The sequence below is a fragment of the Elaeis guineensis genome, chromosome 5, assembly GCF_000442705.2.
Source record: "Elaeis guineensis isolate ETL-2024a chromosome 5, EG11, whole genome shotgun sequence".
Taxonomy (NCBI): domain Eukaryota; kingdom Viridiplantae; phylum Streptophyta; class Magnoliopsida; order Arecales; family Arecaceae; genus Elaeis; species Elaeis guineensis.
This window is the reverse complement of record NC_025997.2, coordinates 126,645,272-126,658,044: the sequence shown is the minus strand read 5'-3', so window position 1 is coordinate 126,658,044 and position 12,773 is coordinate 126,645,272. Positions and strand designations below refer to the sequence as shown.

The following is a 12,773-nucleotide window of genomic DNA, read 5'->3' as shown; positions in this document are numbered from 1 at the left end:
ATATGTGTGTGTGTGTGTGTATATATATGTATATATATATATATGTATATGTATATGTATATGTATATGTATATGTATATGTATGTATATATATATATATATATATATATATATATATATATATATATATATATATATATATATATATATATATATATATGTATGTATATATATATATATGTATATATATATATGTATGTATATGTATATATATATTCGGATATGTATATATATATATATAGTCAGATATGGGTTCGGGTATGGGTTCGGGTATTATCCATACCCATAGGTTCGGGTTCGGGTTCGGATAGAAAATAGCACTATCCATACCCTACCCATATCCGTACTATAGTTTTCGCATTTTACCCAAATCCGAACCCAAACCCGGTCAAACCTTATTTTTCGGGTTTGACTGGGTTCGGGTAGGGTGTATACCCATCGGGTCGGATCAATTTTGCCATCCCTAGTGAAAAACAGAGAATAAGAAAGATAGAGAAAGAGGAAAAAAAAGAAGAAGAAAGAAAGGTGGGGGGATCTCTCTTTCTCTATCTCTTTCCCGTGTCTCCCTCCCTCCCTCCCCTCCCACGGTGCGTGCGTGTGCGTGCGTGTGTGTTGGGTTTGGTGTGGCTGGAACAAAGGAGAAGAAATCTCTCTCTCCTCTCCCCTTTCGTGCGTTGGTGTGCGTGTGAGTGGGTTAGGACAAGAGAAAGAAAAAAAAAAATCGATCCCTTCTTTCTGATCGCTGACGTGGATGATGGTCGCTACCGTGGATAAGCCCTTGTACAGGTAAAATTAACTACCTTTTATATTTATTTGGATTAATTTTAATTAAAAACTAATGAGTAAAAATAATATAGTTAATTTTTATTATAAATTAGTAGATAATGAAATGAGTAGTGTGATAAAAAATAAAAATTTTAAATATTAAAATAGAGAAAATTTGAAAAGAGGGATGTTTTGTATTTGGGGATGGATTAATCCTATCCAGAGTTAGTTGGTGAATTTTAGTTCCGTAATGTCTAGGCAATTTAACCTAAAATTTTAACAGGAGATTGTTGACCCATGAGTCAACTTGAGAGTAAGATTTGAGAATTTTTGGATGAATTTAGCTAGAATAAATAATTAATGAAAAGAGACTATTATAAAGGAGAAAGATGAAAGAGAGGTTGCAGTATTCTCTCTTCTCTTTCTTTTTGTTTCCCAAAATAGAGATATTTTGGAAATTAATGAGATCTAAGAAAATTAAAAAAGTCATTAAGAAGTAGTTTAAAATCATGTTGTGGGTTATTAGCTTAGCCGTGGTCGTGAATTATCAGGTTTCAATAAACTATGATAGAGTGAGTAGTTGTTTGCTGTCAGCATCTTGGAGGTAAATAATAGTTACATTTTATGATTAATTGATCTGAATTAAATAGATCTTTATATCACCTTTTGACACAATTCAAATTATTGTAGGTATCTCTAATATATTATCATGATCGATCTGAATCAAATGTGCATTATCATATTCAGTTAAAGTAATATCGATTATTATAAAGATATTTAAATCGATTATGCATGACATTATTATATATCATCTCTATGACACGATTCAAATTATGATAAGTGATATTTTATATTTCATCATGATCCATCTGAATCAAGTGGTAATCATTTTATTTATCTGGAATGATACAAACTATTGTATATACAATCAGATCGGATTGTGTATGAAATTACTGTATATCACCTCTTTGATATGATGTAAATCACTTAATTGATTATCGATTTAATTATTCTTGAAATATATATACTATGATACATTGATTAGTGAATTAAAGCTTATGAGTTGAATTAGATGACTTTACATGCTATGATCAGATCAGGCTTGATAAATTATGATTATAGCCTGTTGGAATACATATATCATAGTTGTATCAAGTTATATTGAAGCCATATAAAAGACATATAAAAAAGAAGACATTCTTGACTTATATATAGTTATTGATATATGTATCATCTGACTCTCAACCTACTGTGTATGATGTCCGAACTTGAGAAGTCCATCACGGAACGTAAGCATGGACTTGAGATACCCATCATGGAGCGTAAGCGTGGACTTGAGATGCCCACCATGGGGTGTAAGCGTGGATCTGGAATGTCCACCATGGGGCGTAAGCATGGACCCTTTTGAGATCCTTTGCTATGGAGAATATCATGGCACCACAATAAGAATTGAGAGCAAAAAGAAGTCAGTACACATGCTTAAATATAGTATTATAAAACTATATATATATTATATATATATATATTGAACTTTTGTACTATATACTGATTTCCATATTCACTATAATTATGGATTTTTTGACAAAAAATGTTAACTGCCAAAATTTTTTGAGAAAAAAAATTTCCTCAAAAAATCTCTGGTAAAAATAATTTGTGAGGGATTTTCTAAGGGATTTGTCCCCCACAAATGAGTTCTTAGAAAAAATTTTGATGAAAAATATTTTCTCAAAAAATCCCTTGAAAATTATTTTTACGAGGGATTTTTTTCTCATAAATAAGTCTTAGTCAAAAAAAAATTTGATGAAAAATATTTTCTTAAAAAATCTCTCAAAAATTATTTTTGTCAGAAATTTTTTGAGGGATTGTTTCCACATAAATGAGTTCTTAGGAAAAAAATTTTGATGAAAAATATTTTCTCAAAAAATCCCTCAGAAATTATTTTCACGAGAAAATTTTTAAGAGATTTTTTTCTCATAAATGAGTTTATAGTTAAAAAATTTTGATGAAAAATATTTTCTCAAAAAATTCTTCAAAAATTATTTTTGCGAGCAATTTGCCAACGGATTGTTCCCTCATAAATGAGTTCTTATGAAAAATATTTTGATAAAAAATATTCCTTTAGAAAATCACTTAAAAATTATTTTTGCAAAAAAATTTTTGAGAAATTTTTTTCTCATAAATGAGTTCTTAGTTAAAAAATTTTGTTGAAAAATATTTCTTCAAAAAATTCCTCAGAAATTATTTTACGAGGGATGTTTCGAGGGATTTATCCCTCATAAATGAGTTCTTAGAAAAAAATTTTGATGAAAATAATTTCATCAAAAAATCCTTTGAAAATTATTTTTGTGAGAAATTTTTGAAAAAATTTTTTTCTGATAAATGAGTTTTTCTGTTAAAAATTTTTGATGAAAAATATTCTCTCGAAAAATTTCTCAAAAATTATTTTTTTGAAGGATTTTTCAAGAGATTGTTCCCTCATAAATGAGTTCTTAGTGAAAAATTTTGATGAAAAATATATTTTTTTTAAATTCTAAAAGAATAATTTTTGAAGGATTTGTCAAAAAAAATTTTCCTCATCAATGAGTTCTTAGTAAAAAAATTTTAATGAAAGATGTTCCTTTGAAAAATTTCTTGAAAATTATTTTTGTGAAAAATTTTTCAAGAGATTTTTTCTTATAAATAAGTTTTTAGTAAAAAAATATTGATGAAAAATATTTCCTTGAAAATTTTCTCACAAAAATAATTACCAAGGGATTTTCTAAGAGATTCTTTCCTTACAAATGATTCCTTTTATAAGATTTTGATTAAACAAATCCCTCGAAAAAATCCTTAAAAAATCAATTTTTGAGGGATATTCCAAGCGATTTTAAATAAATTATTTTCACATATTCTTTTTCGAGAGACTTTTCTAGGGATTCTAAATAAATTATTTTTTATATTAATTTTTCATGGGATTTTTTTATGGATATCAAAAATTATTTATTTAAATAGTTTTTCAAGAAATTTTTTGAAGGAACACCAATAAATTATTTATTTAAATGGTTTTCTAAGAGCTTGTTTGAGGGATTTCAAAAAATTATTTATTTTAATGGTTTTTTGAGGGATTTTACTGAGGGATTGCCAATAAATTATTTTTTAATTGGTTTTCCAAGGAATCTCTAAGGGATTGCTAATGAATTAATTATCTAATATATTCTTAGCTGTTAACTATCTAGTATGTTCTTAATATTTATTAACTCTTACATATCTTGATTGTATATGCATAATTAACAGCTAGAAAGTAATATATATTGATTATTGAATATGCCGTATTCATCTTAATTATTATTGAAGTAGGGTCAATTAGACGGATTTGGATATGAATTTTTGATGCTTTTGTTGTCTCCGATTCAGATAGATTTGGTTGAGTCGGATTGGATTCGAATAATTTTTTATGTAATTACTTCTATTTTATTTATTAATTATTTTATACTAATTATTATTACTATATATACTAAAATGTATCAATTTTTTATTATTCATAGCTAGTTTCTTAGTCATTTTACCATTACATATTGAAAGTTATATATTAAATTTGAATTTTTATTTTTACAAATATAAAAGCATGTCAAGCGGTAGAAGTACACTTGATGGACATCATTATAAGACTACCATTATGGATAAATTTTTATTTAGTCAATACATTAGAATTGAATTTTGACTATTTTATTACATTAAAAATTATACAAAAACTATTATAAATATTATCTTATCTTGTGCCCTAAGGACACATATTAGAAAAATCCATATATATATATACACACACACAAGAGTTACTTAATTGAAATGTATGAGAGTTAATTTAGATATAGTAATTAATATGTATTCATAATCGATAGTTAGATTTTTTAAATTAAGAGTTAATTAATAGTTAGAAAGGAATTTGATTTTTTCACGGCGACACCAAATGCGGACACGAACAAGAGAATGGACTAACAGACATTAGCAATAGGTCTCGATATTAGAGAGAATTACAAAGGATACCAGTGATTTGTAATGACAGGAGGTTCCCAATTAGACTAAAATTGAGATCATATGGGTTTGGGCTAATGGGTTTGGCCCTAACTTAACTTCAATAGGTGGCTTCAAATTTTGGATCAAAAAGACTCGCACCACCCTTCCACCCAACCCCTCTCTCTCGTTTGCATCAAAAAACAAAAAAGAAAAAAAAATGTCTTACGTTGATCGTCGCCCTCCCCCGACCCCCCGCCCTCTCTCTCTCTTTCTTGCTCTCACTCTCGCTCGACGGTCGGCGAGTCTTCACTCCCACATCCCCACCCCCCCGACCCCTCGCCCTTTCTCTCTCTCAGTCAGCGACCGATGCATCCTCACCCCCCTCCATCTTCCTCTCTCTCTCTCGCTCTTGCTCTCGCTCAGCATAACCCTAGCTGCCAAAATTAACTTCCTTCCCCTCCCCCCTCTCTCACTCTCTCGCTTAGCGACCGACGGGTCCTCACTCCCCCTCCATCCTACTCGGCCATCGCCATCATCCCTGTTCAGCCGCTCCAAGCATCCCTGTTCGGCCGCTCCAAGCCTCCCACCCGACCAAGACCCCTGAGCATAGAAACTAAGCAGAGGTTTCCCCTTTTTTTTCTTTCCTTTTCATTTCTTTTTCTTTTCATTTCATTCTATTTCTTTGGTTTTTCTCATTTATTTTTTTCTCCTTTTTATTTCTTTTTCTTTTCATGATTTTAGATTTTTATATAATTTCATATTTTTATCTGTTATATATATATATATATATATATATATGGAATGAAGAAGAATGAACTTTGGGGAAGGAATTGTGCCTTCCCATTGGTTGCTATGGATTTGCTTGATTGCATGTTGCGAAGTAATGGGATGTAAAGATGATTACTTATTTCTTTATTGCATTAGAAAATGATAAAATTTTATTGTTGATTAACTTGTATGTTATATTTTTGGCAGAATATGGACATCTGCTATTGTCGTAGTTGGATATATAATAGATTTTTATCGGACCAAAAGTATTATACAGATGAGTTTCTAATGAGGGTGGAATGGTTTGTTCATTTTGCATGCCGATAACCTATAACTTTGAGTGAGAAAAAAATTAAGTGTCCTTGTTTCAAGTGCAAAAATATAAAATACTTGACTATAGAGGAAGTGAAGGTACATCTTTATAAAAAAGATTTCAAACTTGACTACTGATATTAGACAGAATATGGAAAATATGAACCAATTATAAATTATGGTGTTGATCAAATGTAGTTTGTTGGTTCAAGTACTACTTAATTTAGTGCTCCTAGTTGTGGTCAATTTGGCAATAATAAGCAAATCAATATGTATGAAGCTATAGTTTTTGATGCTATTGGGCCGAATTTTGGAGATATTTATAACAGCAACGTGGATGCTCACCAGAATAGGAATGCTCCAAATTATGTAGAGAAGCCTCCAAATAGGGAGGCTGAAAGGTTTTACGAGATGCTGTGTGCAGCACAACAACCGCTGTGGCCAGGTTGTACTAGTCACTCAAAGTTATCAGTTGTAATTAGAATGATGAGTATCAAGTCTAATAACAATATGTCTCAATATTGTTTTAATCAATTTGAAGGGCTTATGACAGAGATAAGCCTTGTCGGTAACCTAATACCTCCTGACTTCTATAAGATAAATAAATTAGTTTCGAAGCTTAGCCTATATACTAAAAAAATAGATTGTTGCTTCAATGGGTATATGTTGTATTACAAGGATGATAAGTCTTTAACTGATTGTAAATTTTATGGTCATGCTCGATACAAACCAGATAGGATGAGAAGTGAGAATCATAAACAAGTACCTTACAAGATGATGTATTATTTGCCACTCATTCATAGACTTAAGAGGCTTTATACCTCGAGTAGATCGACTGGACACATGAGATGGCATTATGAGAATAGACAGAAATAAGATATTTTATGCCACCCATCAGATGGAGAAACATGGAAATATTTTGATTGTGCATATCCTGAGTTTGCATCAGAGCCAAGAAATGTTAGACTTGGATTATGTGCTGATGGCTTTACTCCATACAGTCTATTTGCTTCACCGTACTCCTGTTGGTCAGTAATTTTACACCTTACAATCTACCTCCTAATATGTATATGACCGCTCCATATATATTTTTAACCTTGCTCATTCCTAGACCGCATAATTGGAAGATCATAATAGATGTGTATTTGCAACCTTTGATAGATGAATTAAAAATTTTGTGAAATGAGGGTATTGTTCCTTATGACATTTCAAGAAAGCAAAATTTTCTCGTGAGGACTACCTTAATGTGGACAATCAATATTTTTTCAGCATATGACATGTTGTCAGGGTGGAGTACAGCTGAAAAAATAGCATGTCCTTATTGTATGGAGAGAATGAAGGCCTTCTGCTTGAAGCATGGGGGTTTTGATACATGGTTTGATTGTTATCACCAGTTCTTGCCTTTTGATCATATGTTCAGAAGAAATAAAGATGCCTTCTGAAAAAATAAAGTTAATAGATCAGAGCCTCCTCTCAAATTAATGGGGGACTAAGTATGAAAAAAAGTTCTTGGATATCCCAAAAAAATTGAAACAGGCCCATATAAATTTCACGGGTATGGAGAAAGTCATAATTGGATGAAACAGAGCATATTCTGAAAATCACCATATTGGAAGATGAATCTAATCCGACACAACTTAAATGTCATGCACATAGAAAAAAATATGTTTGACAATATCTTTAATACTATTATGGATGTAAAAAATAAAACAAAAGACAATGTTAAAGTAAGAATGGACTTGAAAGAGTATTGTAGGTGGTGAGATTTGGAGCTCTGAGTTACCTAATGGGAAGGTGGTGAAACTAGAAGCTAATTTTAGCTGCACACTAGGCCAAAAAATAGTTGTTTGTGAATGGGTAAGAGGGTTAAAAATGCCTGATGGATATACTTCAAATCCAAATAGATGTGAAGACATAAATAAAGACAAGTTATTTGGGATGAAGAGTCATGATTGCCATGTATTTATGGAACGTTTGTTGCCCATTGCATTTATTGCATTATCGGACCCAATATGGAAGCCTCTTACTAAATTGAGTATATTCTTTAGAGACTTATGCTCAATTGTACTGTGGAAAGAAGATTTAGTACAAATGGAACGTAATATCCCTATCATCTTGTGTAAGTTGGAATATATATATTTCCACCTGATTTCTTTGACTCAATGAAATATTTACCTATTCACCTACCATATGAAGCACGAGTAGGTAGATCCATTCAATGCAGATGAGTGTATCCCTTTGAGAGGTAAAGAATAATATTTCTATATTTATTTCAAGTCTTTATCAAAATAATCTGTCATATCACATGTGCTAACATACAATGCTCTATTCTTCAGTTTCTTAATAAATTGAAAAAGATGGTTAAGAATAAAGCTCGCATTGAAGGCTCTATATATGAGGCATACTTAGCACAGGAGACATCTTACTTCGTTCATATTATTTTGAGCCTCACATACATGCTATGAGTATTGGAGCTAATCAAAATGATGATAGGGAAGAGTATGAAATAAAGTGCCAACTAACTCTTTCAATATTCAATTAGTTTAGCCACCCATCTGCTTAGTGTAGAACTCGATATTTGACTGATGCTGAGCTTTCTGCTACAACATTATATGTATTGTTAAACTATGATGAAGTGAAGTCATATCTTGAGAGAGTATCGTATCCTCTTTAACTCTATATAGAACTTTATACTCAATCGATGAATCCAACAAAACTAATACAACATGGTATTTTAGTATGTTTGTGCGATATGTGCATGATTCCACACCTAGATGTCTTAGTGATGCTCAGATAGATGCATGGATTGAGGCTTCGTTTGTATCATGGTTCCAAGATTATGTTAGCTTTAACTCCTACTTGTGCAAATAGAAATTATTTGTTCATATGAAACATAAGTCTAATATATTATTTTTGCAAGTTATGATTAGGTGCACAATCCATGTAATATGATACAAAATCAACACTTAAATGACTTAGCCTGGGGTCCTATGAGAGTGGTAAAAACATGGCCCATGTATTTCATTGGTGGATTCAAATTCCACACAGATGCATACAGTAAGGGCGAAAAAACAATCAATAGTGGAGTGTGTGTAAAGGGCAGAGGACATGGTGATAGTGAAAGTGATTTCTATGGTATTCTTAAGGAGATGGTGGAGTTACAGTATCCAGAACAAGGTGATAAGGAGATGGTGGAGTTATAGTATCCAGAACAAGGTGATACAAGGATAGTAATATTTTACTATGAATAGTTTGATGCTATCATAAAGTGGAGGATCAAAGTGCACAACAATATGATATTGTTGAGATTCGACATAATAGAAGATATCCAAAATTTGATCCATTTATTCTTCTCCAACATGTGGTGCAAGTATATTATTTATCTTATCCTAGAAGGATAAGAGATAAGATAGATTGGTGGGTAGCCATCAAGATAAGACCGAGAGGTCGAGCAGATAATGACCACACCTTGGAGCCTGCTTTTCAAGAGAAGGAGATATCTCAAGTCAATGCAATAGACCATAATGAGCCCATTGAAATTTTATGAGACAGTGAGGGATTATTTAAAGAGATTGATGCATATCTTGAAGGCACTATTGATGACAAAGAAAAAGAAGGTGAAGAGGAAGTTGAAGAAGAAGAGGAAGAAGAATATTTCACTGGTGAAAATGATTCAGAAAGCAAAAAAAAATTTGAAGATGACAATGAGGATGATGATGAGTAATTATGATATAAAATTATGCTTCTAAGTAATTTCTTTATTCTTTTTTATTAGTAATTATGATATAAAATTTATTTTGTATTTTGATTGTTGTAATCAATACTTGATATTTGTTTTATTTTAAATTTACATTGTTGTGCATCTATAGATGTCATCTTCAGATCGAGTTCATAGGATCGAGAAGAAAAAATTATCTACTTCTCGGTCAAAGAAGACTTGCGCAACCACCACAATCATCACAGACTTACCACCATCCTCGACCACCATGGCCCCCCAAATGCTTCACTCGCCATCTTCTGCAATTGTGACACCCTCTTCCTCTCCCATTCCACCGCTCTTCCACTACGCTACCTCCTTTCTCTCTTATTCCATCACATCTCTTTATTATGATCTCACAGGCTTTTACTACTCAACTATCATATTCTGATTTCATTCTACCTTCTATTCCTATCACTTTTACTACCCCACCCTCTTCCTTCACTATGCTACGATCATTTCCTATATATCTATCACTTTATTTTCAATACCTAAATACCATGCCACACACACCTAGCCCAACTTACAGTCCTTTCTCTTCCCATATTGTGGTCCCACCTGGGTAGTCACCGTCTGTCCAACATATGCACGCTTCTGTCACTACAATTTTCACTACAAGAAAATAGAGTTTTTGCGATAATTTTTTTTATGATGAAAAAAATTTTCATCGCAAATAAAGCAATTTACGATGTCTAAAAATTTTTATCGATAATAAAAAAAATATTTCTGATGATTTTATAATTTCATCACCAATAAAAAATATTAGCAATGAAAAATATAATTTATCGTAAATATATATTATTTTTGATAATTTTTTTCATCATAAATAATAAAATATTATTTAAATTTTAAATTTCTAAATATTATCGATGAAAAATTTTTCATCGTAACTGATTTAATTTTTTGTGACAAAAACTATTTTTCCATCATAAATAATTGTTATTTAGGATTAAAAATTTTTATCACTAATATTTGAAGAAAAAAAATTAAAATAATGAATATTATAAATTATTTGCAATGTAATTGTCTGTCACAAATTATTGAATTATTTATGATAAAAATATCTATTATGTCATAAATAAAATTTATTAACGATAAAAATTTCATCGTTAATATTTAAAAAAAATTAAAAAATTAAAAAATAAAGATTATTTATGATGAAAAAAATTACATCATAGATAATAAAATATTTACAATAGAAAATATTTTTTTGCATTCAAAAATACTGATCATTTATGATAAAAATTTTTCATCACTAATATATAAAAAAATTTAAAAATTCAAAAGCTTAACTATTAAAGATGAAAGATTTTCATCGTAAATAATGAAACTATTTGTGACTAAAAAAAAATTTATGTCGCTAATACTCAAATTTTTACGATGAAAATATTTCATCATAAATAATAAAAAAATTAAAAATTTAAAAATTATAGATTATTGATAATGAAAACATGATATCGTAAATAATCTCTTATTGGTGATGGAAGTTTTATTTTTCATCTCAAAATCATTGATGATTTATGATGAATATTTTTTATCATTAATATATGAAAAATAAAAAATTTTTAAGTTTTAAAAATTACACTATTAGCGATGTAAAAATTTTTATCATAAATCATCAAATGCATTTATGATGAAAAATATATTTTCCATTGCTAATAAACTTATTTTTAAAAATTTTAAAAATTTAAAAATTAAAAATTATTTATGATAAAAATTTTACGTCATAAATAATCTCCTATTTGCGATGCAAAATTGACTATCCATCATAAAATCATTAATAATTTATGATGAATATTTTTCATCACTAATATGTAAAAAATAAAAAAAATTAAAATTTTAAAAACTAGACTATTAGCGATGGAAAATAGGATTTCCATCGTTAATTTTTTTTACGATAAAAATTTTATCGCTAATATTTAAAAAAAATTAAAAATTTAAAAATAATAAATTAGTTGTGATGAAAATATTACATCATAAATAATATATATTTACGATAAAAATAATAGATTAGATAAGCAAATTGAAACAAGGTCACCTGATATCTATCCTAGACAATGTGATCCATTTTAAATAATTTTTCTATTGGAAGACTTGGATCCCAATTCTAAACCCATTCTTATATAAATATCAAACAGTACTATTCATTTAATTCTAAACAAAACCAAACTTATATTTCTAAATCTTTTTTTTACGTTTATATTGGTTGCCCATCTTATATTATAACTTCAAAATCACAGTCTAAATATAAGTGGATTCTGACATGATAAAATGACGTATGAATCGTTGAGGTACCTATGGTGGGATCTTTAGAGGCAAAGACTACATATGAATCATTTTCAAAAATTCACAAACGATTAGCTTTTCACGTGTTTTTTTTATATTACGGCAACATCCTAGCTAGATTTGCTATCCTAAATAGTTCAACGACTAGGAAGGCTCTTTAACTGCTCATACTCTAATTCCTAAGAAGCAAGGCTCTTTAAATACTCGGGACCTGAGACCCATCAGCCTTCTCAATAGCATATACAAAATTATCACAAAGCTTCTCTCTAATCGCTTGGCTCCCTTCCTTTCAACTCTCATCAATGACAATCAATCAGCTTTTATCAAGGAAAAATCCATTATAGAGAACTTCTTAAGTGCATATGAGATGATTAGCTTATTGTATGCAGAAGATTGAGATAAAAAGATATTCTATATAAATTAGATTTTGAAAAAGCCTTCGACACCATTATCTTGGACTTCTTACTTGACTTGCTCAAAGGCCATGGCTGCCTGAAAAGGTGGAATGGTTGGATAAGGAGCCTTCTCTCTTCAGCATCGGTGGCTCTTATTGTTAATGGCAAGTCTGGAAGATTGATCAGATGCCATAGAGGACTCCATTAAGATGATCCTCTTTCGCCGCTCCTTTCATCCTAGTAATTGATGTTCTTTCAAGATTACACCAAGAGGTGGGCCACCTGAGGTTCATTAAAAAGATTGGATCTATCAAAGTATTTCATGACTTGAATAGCCTTCACTTCACAGATGATATTTTACTATAACTTGGCTATATATATATATATATATATATATATATATATATATATATATATAATCTTTCTTTAGAAGTATGTCATTGCTCATGTTTATTTTCATCATAAATTTTTTAAAAAAATAAAAAAAAAATTTCAGT

General features: G+C 30.1%; 1 pseudogene; it reads left to right on the top strand.

Annotated features, from left to right (window-relative positions):
• The first annotated feature begins 6,108 nt into the window (after positions 1-6,108).
• Positions 6,109-8,087, top strand: LOC140858053 (uncharacterized; annotated as a pseudogene).
• The last annotated feature ends 4,686 nt before the right edge of the window (positions 8,088-12,773 follow it).